The sequence below is a fragment of the Hermetia illucens genome, chromosome 1, assembly GCF_905115235.1.
Source record: "Hermetia illucens chromosome 1, iHerIll2.2.curated.20191125, whole genome shotgun sequence".
Taxonomy (NCBI): Eukaryota; Metazoa; Arthropoda; class Insecta; order Diptera; family Stratiomyidae; genus Hermetia; species Hermetia illucens.
In genome coordinates, this window is record NC_051849.1 from 20,975,805 (window position 1) to 20,991,842 (window position 16,038).

At 44.2% G+C, this 16,038-nt stretch overlaps 1 protein-coding gene across 2 annotated transcripts in view; it reads right to left on the reverse strand.

Annotated features, from left to right (window-relative positions):
• Nucleotides 1–16,038, reverse strand: part of LOC119655472 (PX domain-containing protein kinase-like protein) — a 56,865-nt gene that overhangs the window by 17,326 nt on the left and 23,501 nt on the right. The gene's annotated exons all lie outside the window — the stretch shown is intronic.

Genomic DNA, 16,038 nt, shown 5'->3' on the forward strand with positions numbered 1-16,038 from the left:
CCTGCCGCGGTGGGCGGAATCCCCCGGCCCTTTTGGCAACGGATTGATTTAGAAGCCACAATCAGAGCCCCCGCGACTGCCACAACGGTACTGATTTATACTGAGTGCAGACTCAGCATTCATACCAGCGAATGCAAAATGTATCTAACACCCCTGCCACAACTAAGGGATACAACACAACTCCACGCTTGAGCCTGTCAGGAGCTCTACTCGTAATATGAACGCAATCACAACCACCACAAGGAACCAACCGGGTCGAGAGCACGTATCCCAAGAGTTCTTTCTTAGCATATGTTCTTAAAAGGCCATCCCGGTTCCTATAGAACCAAGTAAGCTCTGGTGAGGCTTCGTGGCAAGAGCCACATCAGATCTGATTACGAGCTCGTCCAAGGAGAAACCCATCTCAAGCCCGAAGTCCACGATAAAACTTCCTCTTTTAGCCACACTTTCCAAACTCATGTGTGACCCGACCTATCCCACTTTCATTCCATCTAAGCTGACACAGATGTTACACTCTCATCTAACAATCTTTTAACCGCAGGCGATTCTAGCCCCAACATCCGCCACCCGCCTCCACTAACTAAATTCGTAGATTGAGGCGGGCCCTTTCTGATCCTGTAGATCAAAAAGAGGAACACCATGTGAAGTACAGGAGGACACCCTAATAATGCCACTCGCCGACAAGCGTAGAGCAGTTTTCTGCCCACTACCGTCATCGCGAAATCATACAACACATGGAACCCATACCTAGAACATACAAGAAAGGGTCCCGCATATATGAAATGAATCTAGCAACTCTCCTGCTTAGACTCTATTCACACCTCACACAACATACACACCAATTTTATCAAACACGTCCTGAGCTCGATTTGATGCGGGCGCAAACACATACGTTCCCTGACTGTTCCTCCCAAGTATGTCAACATCCTCCGACATTTTAAATTGGCTGTGTTCAACTTGATGAGTGGCGGACGACGTAAGTTCCCTTTGAACAACATAGCGATGCTTTTGTCCGTTGAGACTACAACACCGATTTTAAGGAATCAAAGATGCGCATGTACTCAATATACCGCCGGTCGAGCTAAAGTCGACTGTACCCACCAATAAGGATGAGAAAATCATGCGCGTAAACAACGCAGCTCACCCATTATCAGATGCCATATAAATGGGCCTTCGATAGATTCCGGTGGCCAACTGCGCTCCACATTAACCTACACACGCACACTGACATCTTAGACGAATGTTCTCCCACAATGAAAGTAGCTTTCCCACAGAGCTAATTCCTGGGAGTTGCACCCATGAAATTTCAACAACACAGATGACAAACTTAGGTAGTCAATTGCATCTTTCCAATCAACAAAAGATTCCAAAGACCTATTTCTTTGCACTACGAACAACAAAGTTTTTCACATGCATTAAAGCGCCATCGATGGAACTGCCAGCTTGGAGACCATACTGCCTGTCCAACATCAGATGGGATGTTTTCACCCCCAAGTCGCTGGACCTTGATTTTCTCCAGGACCACACCAAAGAGAGACGAAATATGGCCTTGTACGAGCGAAGATTGCAGTAAAACAACAAACCTGACGGCAGTCTTCAACAATGCAAGGAAATAACCCTTTCGTAAACAATAATCATCTAAACACTGGAGATAAGATGGGATGGCCCGCCAGTCATGGTGTCCCAAACAGGTGACTTGCGAGACCTGAACCCTCGCCACGCTCTCCTCGATCTCACGACACTGCAGAGGATAAGTTCCCCCTCCCCCTTTCTTCTGTGTGATCGCCAGAAGACACCGAAAGCTCCCTAGCCCAGCAATATCAGATATCGGAATGGGACATACATTGAGGACTAGACGGACCCGAGTGCTGCGATCGGAAAAGAGGATCTGCGACTGACCACATCCTCGATCAATGTTTTTCCTGCCTCAGATGTATTGTGAGGCGCAGCCTTTGAGGTTCCCACCCTGCCTTGACATCCTCAGGCCATGATATAGAAAGATGTCACTAATTAACAGCTTTGCAAGGTTAAAGAGGAGCGGGGAGGAGGAAAAGGAGGTCCTCAAAGTAAAGGGGAAATCAGTTCGAATTCATTTCCATATGTATATTAATTTATAAAACGAAAAGAATATAAATTCAGAGGAGAAAAAAGTATAAGAATAGAAACTTAAAATAAAAAAAATATAATAAAAATAAGAAAATAAAATTAAAAAAAAGAAAATAATAAAAAAATAAGAAAACTAAACAAATATTAAGCAGACACTATCAAATATGGGATACAGATCCCCCTCCCTTGAGAGCTTTCTGAGGGAGTTCACATGAATTACGAAATGGATAAAATTCCAACTGCAATTTATCAATGTCTCGGCAGGATGAGCATCGAAGTGTATAAGGCTTCATCCTGCTGACTTGTTGGTAAAACTTTCGCACTTGGTGCGGTTGCTCCCTGTACTTTTCTAGCTTACAGAGTTGTTGGTTCTCCCAGGCTTTTTCATTCACTGCTCGCATATTTTCCAATTGTCTCTGCATACGTGAAGAACACAGGCAAAAAAAGACCCCGAGCAGAGAAAAATGCGTCTATACATCGGTCGGTTGCGGCAGCAACAGTAACAACACACAAGCAGGTTTCAGAGCAAAACGTCAAATTGAGGTCACCCGTCCAAAACTCCTACGCTTAATAATTTCCCACAAATTTGATTTTCCTCGCGAGCAAAGATTTTTTTTTTATTTAAATAGACAGAGAGAACTTCCTTTTCCCTCCTCCTCTTTAATCTCGCAAAACTCTTTTAGAAAATGGACATCCTCCAATATAATGGCCTAAGTATGTCAAAGTAGGGAGGGAGCCTCGAAGACCGCGGCTCATCATACATCTGGGGCAAGAGGAACGTTGATCGAGAATGTGATCCATCGTGCATCCTCCTTTTCGATCGAGTCCGGAGTTTTACGGCTCCATGAGTACGGATCGTTATTTTTTTTATTTTGACTTTTTAGTTCTAGCTCACGTGTTGGACAATCGGTAAGCTCGCGCGAATCCTCCAGTTCATCTATTTTTTAGAACCCGCTGCGGACTCACGTATCGAAAAGGACACGTAAATTTTTTTTAAATGTCACGTGAGAAATCGAAGTACTCGAAGGACCCCCCACATTCCCGAGCCTGGCTAGCACATGGAGCACTTGGATTGAGCTTCAATATTTGCGGGCGAATCTTTACCATGAATTTCACCACCTTTTAGGTTTTTTGGGGAAACCTGTTGGTCATCTCCGGACACTTAGGATGGTCTTTTGACCATCGCCATCCCATTTATGTTATCACAAATTTGAATGGATTCTTAATCTCTAAACTCAAAGAGAAGTCATCACCTCAGTGAGATATGAGATGCGTCAAGTTAGTAGTGATTACAATCAAAACGTAATGAAATTTTCCCACCCGCCCCTTAAAATATACGGCAATTCAAACTATAGTGACTTCTCTGTCCTCCTTTCTCAAATGGGCTTCGGATCTTTTTTAAAGAGGAAGCATGTGTGTCTGACTTCAATTTTAAAGCGTTCATAACAATAATCGTTGGGGCCACAATCCAATTAGGTCTGAGCCTGGAAGTGTGTTAGAGCACTTCATCCAAGACCGTAACAGGATTACAGTACCCTGTAGAAGGCAATGCGGTCAGTATTGCGCCAGTCCCTGTTTATTGCTCCGATTTGACTCAAGTCTTCGACGTCAAGTTACGATAGAAATCCCAATGCCACCAGTGTGATTTGAACCACGACCTTCCGTTCGAAAGCCTAGCGCTCTAACCATAGCTCGTTGTTAAATTATTTACCCCGAAATAAACATAAAAATTTCAATTTTAAGATAAATTTGAAGGAAATATCATTTGAGAATTGTCTTTCTTACCCGTTGAAATTATGTAAACCCTCCCTTCTCTATTAAGGGGGTCATTTATTTATTTATTTATTTATTTAATGAGGACAATACACAGAAAGCAAATTTCTTATTACATATTGTCCTCAGAGGGAGGAGCAAGTAAATGGCATATTTTGCGCTTAAAGCTAGAGAGGGACATAGAGTCAAATGAACCAAGCTGTAGGGCATTGTAGGACCGGCAAAACCTCGGGATCGGAGAGTGAAAGTAAATCTCGAGCTCGGCGAAGGGCACATCAAAAATGTCCGCATTACGTGTGTCATGAGACGAGGCGATACGGGGAGTAATATCCGAGTTGGCGGAGCAGTCCATCAGACCATTGCAGAGTTTGAAAAGAGTACACATATCAAGGAAAATACGGCGTTGCTGTAGGGAGGGGAGATTGAGGGTGCGGAGTCGTGACGGATAATCAACCCGTGGAAGGTTCTTTTTGTAAAAGAGGGTCCGGGTGAATTTGCGTTGTACAGCTTCAAGATGCGGTAGGGGGACCAGACTACAGAGCAGTATTCAAGGATGTTTTTGACAAGGGAATTGAAGAGTGTTAAGGAGGGCTGGATTGAGGTAAAGTCGGACGAGGAACGTAGGATAAAACCAGGCATTTTGGAAGCTCTATTGATGATGTCAACGAAGTGGGAATTGAAACGAAGTTTATCGTCGAATATTACACCCAGGTCTTTGAAGGAGGTCAGTAGTGAAAGGGGTTGACCACTGAGAGAATAGGGAAAGGATGATGGGGAGGGTTTCAGGGAATAGCGCATCCAGTGGCATTTGTTGACATTCAGTGTTAGCTTGTTGACCGAACACCAACAGGCTAAATTATCAAGGTTGGATTGTAAGAGAGCACAGTCCAATGGAGAGGAAACAGAGGCAAACAATTTAAGGTCGTCTGCGTAAAGCAAATACGGACAGGTGAGGATGGAGGCGAAGCTGATAGAAGAAGGGACAGAATGAGTTGGATTACGAGAGTTGCGAGCGTGAGACCAAAAGAGTTTTAAGTTACCGCGGGCAAGGGCGGCTTCGACGCTCAATAGGTACCTTTTACGCGCCTTTCTGACCATTGACTTCACAGTAGATCGTATAGCTTTAAATTGAGCAAGGTCGGCGTCATTTTTAGAAGCCCGAAACTTCTTCCTCAGTGTATGTTTCAAGCGCATGTTAATATGAAGTTCCGTTGTGAACCAAGTTGAGAAAGAACGTAGGCAGGGAGGGAAAGAAGGGACATAACAGGAGAGGAGATCAGAGAGGATATTGTAGAAGGTGTTAAGAGCTTGATCACACGATGAATTACTTAATATATGAACCCAGTTGAAAGACGGTCATCCCGTGTGAAGGCCGTTTTTTTTTGGCTTTATTTAGAAATTTTTTGTGAAGAACTGGAGAAAGATACAAATACGAATTTTTCACCATAGATTTATTAATATCTTGAGCGTGCATAGTAATTTTTTCCAGCCCGATCGCATAGTTCGTTATTGAAATACAGAGCAATTTATACACCCATCTCCAAAAAAGGTGTTTTCTGCTGTCCCGCTAGAGGGCGCTGCGATCGTCTTAGAGAAAAAAGTAAACGGTATTTTAACGTACAGACTTAACTACAGTCCGCAAACTAGGATTATTAATAAATATTAAAAGGTGAATTTTTGGTGCCGTGTTAAACTTTTTTTTTTTTAATTTTGGGGTTTTTTTAAAGCTTCTTCAAAGAATAAAAAAAACTACTGAATGAATCGCAATTATCCTAGTTTGTGGACCGTAGAAATATGTTCTGAATAAGTCCTGAAAATTTCAAAGAATTTCGTTGGATAGATTTTGGGCTATGGTGGCAGCCGATTTTCTACATGCGGTTTTGAGAAAAACGCATTTAAAAAGTAGAATGCGATTTTTAGCCATAAAACCTTAACTGACTATTAATCTGCTATAAATAATCAATAAACCTTAGTTTTCTTGAACAAACACATGTACAGCCTTGGCTTCAATTCTCATCTTTTTAGCGAAGTCATTTGAACGTCATTCCGACCGATAAATACGAGCTTCATTACGGCGATCGACATAAATCTGGCATGTGACTTATCACGTGTTCAACACTATAATTTCCAAACGACTCCGAATATCAAACAAGTCGGGAAACCGGAAGCTTGACGCTTCAGGTATAAAAGGCTTTGTGTTTCCCTATGTGAGGAGCATAACGTATTGGCTTATAGCATTGACCCGAGATATTGAAATCGCTCAGTTCTAGGCAGGTTACTGCCATTGCCAGAACTGAGCGATTTAAATATCTGAAAAGGCAGGTTACTGCGTTTGCCAGGACTCAGCGATTTAAATATCTCGAGTCAATGCTATCAGCCAATGGAGAACTGCGTAATGAAATTGTTTCACGCATTAACGCAACCTGGATGAAGTGGCATTCCCCAACTGGTGTTCTTTGTGACCGGCGTATCAGCGCCCGTCCCAAATCTAAAATTTACTGCAATGTCGTCCGTCTGCCGCTTTCTATAGTTCTGAGTGTTGGGCGACTATAAAGGACAATGAACGGCGTCTTGCGGTAATGGGAACGAAGATGTTGCATTGCACTGGTGGCGTGACGCGTTTTGATCACGTCTGAAATGAGAATATCCGCGATTGTTATGGGTTTGCACAGATCTGGGAAAAACTGCGAGGCATTTTCGATGGTGTGGTCATGTAATTCACGCTAACGAGAATTCAAAAACCAGTATTGGTCAGAACATCGAAGTCAATGGTAAGCAAACAAAAAGCCGGCCAAAACAATGGTGGCTTGATACACTGGATGGGGTTTAAAGGTCTCGCAATTACATCCTGATCAGGCATTTGATAAAATAAAATGACGAAACCGATCACGTCGAGCCGACCCCGCTTGTGAAGACTGAAGAAAAAGACAAAGATGTGAGGAACGACGAGTGCACTACAGCTCCGTCTCACATAGCTAAAAATTCCATTTCCCTCTATTTTCTACAAAACCATTTAAATAAATCATTTGATGGAAAGCCCTGTATTGATAATAATCAACCTCATACCCTTCACACTCTGAGTTTAATATTATTAGCAAATTCCAAGAATTTAACCGACATCAAATATAAAAACAAGTCGGGAAACCGGAAGCTGGACACTTCAGGTACGAAAGGTTTTGTGTAATTCTTAGTACGTAGCACGTAATATATCCATATATTATGTGAGAATATCCACTTTCGGGTGATATTGACATGCATAGTCTTCAATTTTCAAAGAAGCAACAAATTTGAGGTATTATAACTTTGTTAGTAATAGTGCGATTTCCACCAAACTTGGTAAGCTCATGCTCTATATTATAGCATATGTCACTGCAAAATTTCATGGTACTAAGATGAACTTAAGGGGGTTTCCAACCAATTACAAAAAATTGTACTAATATACTATTATTAATTTTATTTAAACAGATATCGGCATGGAAGGTATTTCGGAGCCCAGGCACCATATAGTGGCAGCCTCCTGATTTTTTTCAGATTTTTCGGTTTGGTAGTTTCTGAGAATGGCCCCCTTAAAGAAGTGAGCACTTTCAACCCCCCGCGCTCCCCACCTTTCCAACGAATGTCAAAACTAAGATCGGCTTTGAAAAGTACTAATCGGGACCTTTAATTTGATACCCCACATGACTATATTTGATGAAAAAAAATTTTACACCCCCCTTTTGCATGTATGGGGACCCCTCCTTAAATTCAAGGTAAAAGGATGTAATTCACTGTATGCGTGAGCGTTCACAGTTCCCACCTTTCTACCAAATTTGGTGTCAATCGCTATAACCGTCTCCGAGAAAAATGCGTGTGACGGACAGACAGACATACAGACAGACAGACAGACAGACAGACAGACAGACGGACAAACAGACAGACAAATCTCCCATCAGGCGCGTCCCTTCGTGCGGATAAGGGAATGCTCGGCGGATGCGTAGGAATATGCACATATACGCATTTGCAGGTGTGCGTGTATGGGCATGCTTATGCGCAGGCCGGGTAGGTGGGAAGTAAACGCCCGCCCGTGGATAAAAATTGGCTATGGGAAGGATACCCAGAAATAAAACCAAACATGGAGGAACAGAAGGAGAATAAAGTTACGGTGCAGGGCTTCGGAAACCCAGTACCGGCGGCTTTTGGGAGTGGGCAAGCAGGCTCCCGGCCGTCGATATCCCTCGACTGCAGTGCCTCGGTGGTGGATTACTTGGCCACCGTTGCATCAAATACTACAAGTAGCCTGGAGAAAGAGGCATTTAAAAGGAGTACATCACTCCCGAGAACGCCTGTTCAAAACCCAAGAAAAGATGGGGCACAAACTGGTCAGGTATTAGCCCATAGCGGGGTAACTACAGCTGGTCGAAATATGTCGCAGGACTTAGTGGTTGATCCATTTAAGAGAAGCTCGACGATAGCGCGATCTCCTCCGAAATCAACCTTGATGAAGGAAGGAAATCTGGGAAGCATTCGGAAGGCTAAAAAGTACGTAAGCGCCCAACGTGAAAACCAAGCGGAGGAGCTATGTCAGAGTCCGGAAGAATCATCGTTTGCCTTACTCGGAGGTAAAATAATAGAGTTGTCTGAATTTATTAAGGACAAACACAACGTGCACCAGGCCATCAAAAACATGGTGCGTACCATTCGGGTACTATACAATGGTGCCAAGGAAGAAAAAAACGCCTCGAAGAAATCAAGCGTCACCCAGGCAACACAAGTGACACCCCCTCAACATCCAAAGGGCGGTAAACTTGAAAAAAGGAGTAGAGAGTGCGCGAACGATTCTTTCGGATGCTCACAGGACGCGAAAAGGCTTCTCACCGGCAAAAGGCAAGGGAAACAAAGTTACCAACATCGTGGAAACTGCGGCGCCGGCTCCAATTGACCCAAGGGAGGCAAAGCCTCAAAAAGGGACCAAGGAAGCATGGACCAAGGTTGGTGGAAGGAAAAACACGACGCAGAAAAGAAGATTACGGCCCGAATTAATCATCATCTCCAAAAAAGGGGATATGACTTACGCCGATATCCTTAGGAAGGTCAAATCCGATCCTGAGCTGATGGACCTTGGAGAAAACGTCAGCCGAATCAGACGATCCCAGAAAGGAGACTTGATGCTGGAGCTGAAGAAGTCTCCGGGCAAAACGGTAGAAAATTTCCTCGGCAAGGTGGAGAAGTCCTTAGGAGAAGAAGCTCAAGTACGGGCCAGAAAGCAGGAGCTTGTCATCGAATGCAAGGACATTGACGAAATCACGACCAAGGAGGATATCCGTGACGCCCTAGAAAAGCAGTTCGGACCACTTGGCTTGCAAGATTCCGCAATCAGGGGACTGAGGAAGGCATACGGAGGCACGCAAACGGCAACTATAAGCTTACCAACTGAAGCAGCGTTCAAACTGCTGGCGGCTGGGAAAGTAAAAATAGGTTGGGTCGTTTGCCGACTCAGGGAGCAGGTATTCCTTAAGCGCTGCTTTAGATGCCTGGAATTCGGCCACATAGCGGCGAAATGCACCGGTGACTGTGACAGGTCAAAATGTTGCAGAAAATGTGGGGGAGAAGGCCATATGTTCAGGGAATGCAAGGCTGAGCCTGAATGCATGCTCTGCAAGGAAAAAAAGGGCGTCGACTGTAGGCACGTTGCAGGCAGCAGCAGATGCCCAGTGTTTAGGCGAGCCTTGAATGCAGTAAAAAAATGAGGTTGATACAAATCAACCTCAACCACTGCGAGGCAGCGCAAGACCTTCTCTCGCAGACCATCTATGAGAAGGGAATCGAAGCTGCCATAATCAGCGAGCCCTATCGCAACAATAAGAGCGGTGCCTGGACTGCAGATGAAACCGGTAAGGCGGCAATATGGGCGTGTGGAAATCAGGCCATTCAAGAAGTGATGGAGTTTCCAGAAGTTGGATTCGTCAGGGCAAAAATAGCTGGTATCTATATTTATAGTTGCTATGCTCCACCAAGCGCGACGATAACAGAATTCGAAGGAATGCTAGGTATGCTAGTCTCGGATGCAAGAAGTCGAAACCCCAAGATCATAGCTGGTGATTTCAAAGCGTGGGCCGTGGATTGGGGCAGTCGCACTACGAACACCAGGGGCCGTATCCTGCTCGAGGCTTTCGCGGAGCTAGATTTGGTGCTTGCCAACACGGGAAACGCTTCCACTTTTCGTGGGACGGGGTCAGGCTCAATAGTCGATCTGACATATGTGAGTACCACATTGGCGAGGAGAATGACATGGTTTGTCAGTGAGCATTATACTCACAGCGACCACCAGGCGATTTTCCTCCAGATCGAGTATGGGCCATGCGTCGATGCGTGTTCCCGTGAGGCTGGAAACCGGGGCTGGTCCGTGAAAGGGCTTGAGGAGGATGCATTCATAGAGATGCTATTGGGAGGCCAAAGTCCCGGTGGTGCGGCTACGGAAAAGGTAGAGCAAATGATGGGACGCATAACAAGAGCATGCGACGCTGCTATGCCGAGGCGACGAGTTCTCGCAAAAAGGCGCTCAAACTATTGGTGGAATGAAGAGATCGCGGTGTTACGGAATGCATGTTTTCGTGCTAGAAGGATCTGCCAACGATCTAGAGCAAGACCAGACTTCGACGAGAAACGGCTAGCATATGTGAACCTTCGAGGTAGGCTTAAGCAGGCTATACGGACCAGCAAGCGAGAATGCTTCAAGCAGCTTTGCACAGAGGCAGACCAAAGCCCCTGGGGAACAGCGTACAGGATAGTTATGAAGAAGATGAGAGGGCGAACACCACAATTGACCTGTCCGCATCTTCTTCTCGATATCGTGACGGCGCTCTTCCCCCCGGATAAAGGGGAGCGCAAACAACACAAGCGAGCACTCGACGTCTACACTATACCTGCGGTAACTGAGGAGGAACTTATGCAAATTTGCCGGAGAATTGGTGATAACAAAGCACCCGGTCTGGATGCTGTTCCCAATAGAGCCCTTAAACTCGCTGTTAAGACCAGACCCGACTGGTTTATCAGCGTGTTTCAGACATGCATGATAGAAGGAATTTTCCCCGATCGGTGGAAGAGGCAAAAACTAGTTTTACTCCCGAAGCCGAATAAACATCCAGGACACCCTTCATCATACCGACCGATTTGCCTTATCGACACGGCAGGAAAGATGCTCGAAAGGGTCATCTACAACAGACTGCTCCCTATCATCGAATACAAGGATGGACTATCGGAGCGACAATTTGGATTTCGTCAAGCCCACTCAACCATCGACGCCGTAGACGTTGTTTTGAAGCTGGCTCGAGACGCGATGTCGTCTAAAAAATGCTGTGCCGTAGTGACATTATAATAATAATAATAATAATAATCGTTGGCGCAACAATCCATGTTGGATCAGGGCCTTGAAGTGTGTTAGAGCACTTCATTCAAGACCGTAACGGTACACTAGGAGGCAATGTGGTCAGCATTGCGCCGTAGTGACATTGGACATCAAAAATGCGTTCAATTCCGCAAGCTGGGAGTGGATAAAAAGTTCACTGGCTAACACGGGTGTCCCTAGTTACTTGACTAAGCTCCTCAACAGTTACCTTTCGGAGAGGACACTTTGGTACGACACGGATGAGGGATCCAAGCAGTACACCGTCACCGCAGGAGTACCACAGGGCTCAGTGTTGGGTCCTCTCCTGTGGAACGTCATGTACAATGGGGTCCTTGTCCTTCCCGTGCCAAAGGAGGCCACGATAATCGGTTTCGCAGATGATCTAGCTGTGGTTGTCGTCGCGAAAGAACCTGAAGACGTCGAAATGTACGCTAACGAAACCATTAGCGCCATAAAAGCGTGGCTGGAGATGGTTCAGCTTGACCTTGCGGAACAAAAGACGGAGGCGGTCTTGATTACCAATCGTAGGAAGAGGAATACGATTAATATTCGCGTTGGTGGTCACGTCATCACTTCGAAGCCGGTTATCAAATACCTGGGGGTGATGATTGACGCTAAGATCAATTTCAGGGGACATCTGGACTATGCCTGTGAGAAAGCGGCAAATACCAGCGTACCATTAGCGCGGATGATGCCTCACATTGGAGGTCCAAGGTATAGAGTCGCAGATTACTTGTGGCCGGAGTGGTTCGCTCCACACTATTATACGCGGCACCAGTTTGGGAGGAAGCATTAGCGTGTGAGAGTAATCGTAGGAGAGTGAATATGACTTACCGCTTAGTGGCGCTAAGGGTGTGCAGCGCCTTCAGAACAATATCAGCCGAGGCAGCGTGTGTTATTGCGGGAATGATCCCGATAGACATTCTGGCAAGTGAGACACGCTGCCTGTATGAGACAAGGAAAATGAATCCTCTTGAAAAGGATGCAGAACGCCGAAAGGCGGCAAGGCGAGAGTCGCTGGAAAAGTGGCAGAAACGGTGGGATGACTCGCAGAGGGGTCGCTGGACCCACACTTTGATTCCCCGTATTGAAGAGTGGATCCAGCGACGACACGGTGAGATTAACTACCATCTGACGCAATTCCTGTCAGGACATGGCGGTTACAGGAAGTACCTGCACCAATTCAGGCTGGATGATTCTCCCTTGTGTCCTGAATGTGGTTGCACACCTGAGGACCCGGAGCATGTTATGTTCCACTGTCCACGATTTCTCTCAGAAAGGAGGAGTCTGGAAGACTCCCTGAAAACCACTCTAAGCCCGCAGAACATCGTCGGGGAAATGTTGAAATCGGAGGAAAACTGGTGTGCGGTGAACACCGCCATCAAACGAATACAAGAAGAACTGGCAAGAGCGGAGCGCGCAAGGAGGACGCGAAGAACGGAAGGCGTGGTTGCGTAAAGCACAGTCCACCCCGCGAAGTAATGCTTTGCGGCGGTCCCGCGGGGAAGGAAAAAGGAGAAAGTGGGGAAAAAAAAGGGGGGGGGGGAGGAAGAAAAAAAAAAAAAAAAAAAAAAAAAAGACAGACAGACAGACAGACAGACAGTAAACCGATTTTAATAAGGTTTTGTGTTTACACAAAACCTTAAAAAGGGCTAGGGAGAATTAGATTCTTCTTGAATGGAATTTTAATATTTCACTCGAATGTGAATTATTCTCGTTAATTATGACGTCAGCATCTTATTTGTATGGCTTTGGAAGCAGTAAATTCGGGCGAAATTGCTAAGTTTGAACTGCTATAATTTTGGCGTTAATGGCCACGAAATTTAGCACGTATATACGAAATATTGTCCTCTATGCTGGTACAAAATTCGGAAGTCCTAGGATGAATTTAAGGGGGGTTTTCAGTAAATTTCTAAAAAGTAGTAATATACTATTAGTAAGTTTATTTGAGCAGATATCGGAATGGGACATATTTTGAGGCGCACCACCCTGATTTTTTTCGGATTTTTAAGTTGGGTAGTTTCCGAAAATGAGTCCTGTCTCACTTCAAATGCGTACATTTTGACTCCTTACTCACGCACTTTGCAATTTATGCCAAAACTAATGTCAGTTTCGAAAAGTACAAATCTAGACCTTTCATTTGATACCCTACACTATATCCGGTGAAAAAAATGTTTGAATCCCCCCTTTACATGTATGGGGAGCCCCCCTTTAAACTCCACCTAAATTTATGCCACTCGCTGTATGCGTGGGATTTCATAGGTCCCATCTGTTTGCCAAATTTCGTTTGGATCGGTTTAGCCGTTTTGGAGAAAAATGCGCGTGACAGACAAACAAAACCTTAAAAATCACTTTACCCATATATTCTACACTATATCTAGATACAATTGATGCGGATCCGACACACGGGATGACCCCCTTAGGCATAGAAAACCACAAACTCACATTGAAAAACGTATAAACTGTGATGAAGTTATAAATAGGTCGTCATAAAAAACGGTCCAATTCATGGAAATTAATGAGAAACTTGAAATGAAGCTAAGAAATCGGCACGGAAAATTATTAACGCAAAACACGAAACTAAAATTGGCACATATCGGAAAGAAACGTGGAAGAATAACTCTATAAAATTGTAGAAAGTAGGTAAAAATAGGCACTGAATATTCAGCCACCGAAAATTCGAAAAGGTCCGATTTTCAAATTTTAGAGATAACATGTGAATGAAGGAGTTTTCACAACTTTTGACTCTCTCGAATTTCCATAAATATTTCATTTTTTGCCTCTTTGTTTCCTTACTTGCAATGCTCCCCCTCCTTGTCGATACTACATAGGTTTTCAACTAGCTTAGAAATTATCGATTATAGTGTTCATATATGACCGAATCCGCTACTGTCTTATTTGCCACCAAATTTATCAATTAAATAATTGGTTCATAAATCACCACCGCTAATAAAACTTCTGAACTTGTAAATTTTTCTCAAATTTTCTAGAAAAAGACATCTTGGAAGCTCAATGAATACGATTTCAAAACACGCTCCCAGATACCAGCAACGTTAGAGAGTTCACTACTTTCACTAATCATATTCATAATAAATTCTTATCCATTAGCAAATTTATAGATTTTTTTCTTATATTTCAGATAAAACGCAAAACAGTTTTTGCTTTCAATCGATTCGATGATTTCGGTCGGGGACTTTTATACCGTTTTGCTCCAATAGTTCATAGATCAAATTTGAAATATGGATTAAATATGCAAATCTGAAATTCTATTTTAGCACGAAATGTAAAGTTCCAACTACATCGGTTGACCCGGTTTCTAAAGCGTACATTCTTGTTTGTAACAGTCATGTTTGATGACACACTATATATCCCCAGAATCTTGATTGACTTTACGGTATATTCTCGAAATGAATTAGAAAAAAATACCAAAGTATTGATCAAAGTTTCAAATATGATAATTATACGGAAAGTATGCAGACATGTGTCTGTCTATCTACTATAGTTTTTGTATCTGATTGGAATTTTAGTTAAATAACTTCAGTAAAGTTTTGTGTTTCTGCACAAACGAGATCAATCACTCATTTGAAACACAAACATCCAAAAGAATATACATGAATTCATACGAAAAATATTACCAACAAGCCGGCAATACAATAGATACATTTAATTACCCCCGTTTCCAAATATATCTAATTTCCATGTAATCAATAAAAGATTGAAGCGACGAACTTCCAACTCAAATTGAAGAATGTCTAGTAAGGACAGCCTAGCTCTCCCTCGACGATTACCTACGTTGTCGTGGTGAGGAAGCTCAATCCTCCAGAAAACGGGAGGTGGCACTTGAAGCCAAGCGGTAATCAAAACCCCAGTTTTAACTATCCTTATCTCAGCAGAAAGAAGCTCTGCCCAGACCGACTTACTTTCTCCGATAAAACTAAACCCATGGCAGCCAATTATGAAAAACAAAAAAACGAAAACAAAATCCTTTCAAAAAACTACAATTAAACCTCAATCGTGACGATCTAACCCCGAATGAAGGGGCAACCCTAAACTCATCGATGGAAAACCTGAGCCTAGACTCAGATTCTCCCCTTACTCAGGTGCGAGCCAATCGAATCGGGACCCAGTCCTTAACAGATGAGCCGAAGTAGGTCCCTTCTGTCAGCACTCCTGACCCCAGGCTCCAATTGGTGCCACCTGCTGAGACTAAAGTCTTGTCCACGGATAAGCACCTGACCATGGACAGCAAACAGCCTTTGAGGAAACCGCCTCCGGGCCAAGGTTGAGGGGAAAGGATCGTTCGGAGCACCTGCGGCTAAGGGGAAACCGAAGCGGCAGCGGTCCTCGGATAATACCAACTTTTCGACACAATAGGCAGCAAAGAGAGCTCAGCCAGCAACGGCTAGGCCTTCATTTGCAGCCAAGGCTATGGAAACCGATGGATGGGTTTTGTATGACTACTCTAATCAATCCGATTACGATACTGAGCAGTGCGAAGGACTGCATCCTCACAAGACATTAAGCTTTGCTTTGAGTCGGTAGGAGTATACCGTAAAATGTTACGGTTAAACTTTGCCAACGAAGACACGAATGAGTGGATCAAGCAGTACTGCTCCTCCCTCAACGATGTGTAGGAGGATACGCGAGTAACCCTGAAAAGGGTCTCTGAGCTGCCATCGTTAAAAAAGTGCTTTCTCTGGCTTGCAGAAAAAGAGTGGAATGGTGCTGGGGTTCTGGAAAAACTTGGTGGAATAAACTCAACACTTCCACCTGGA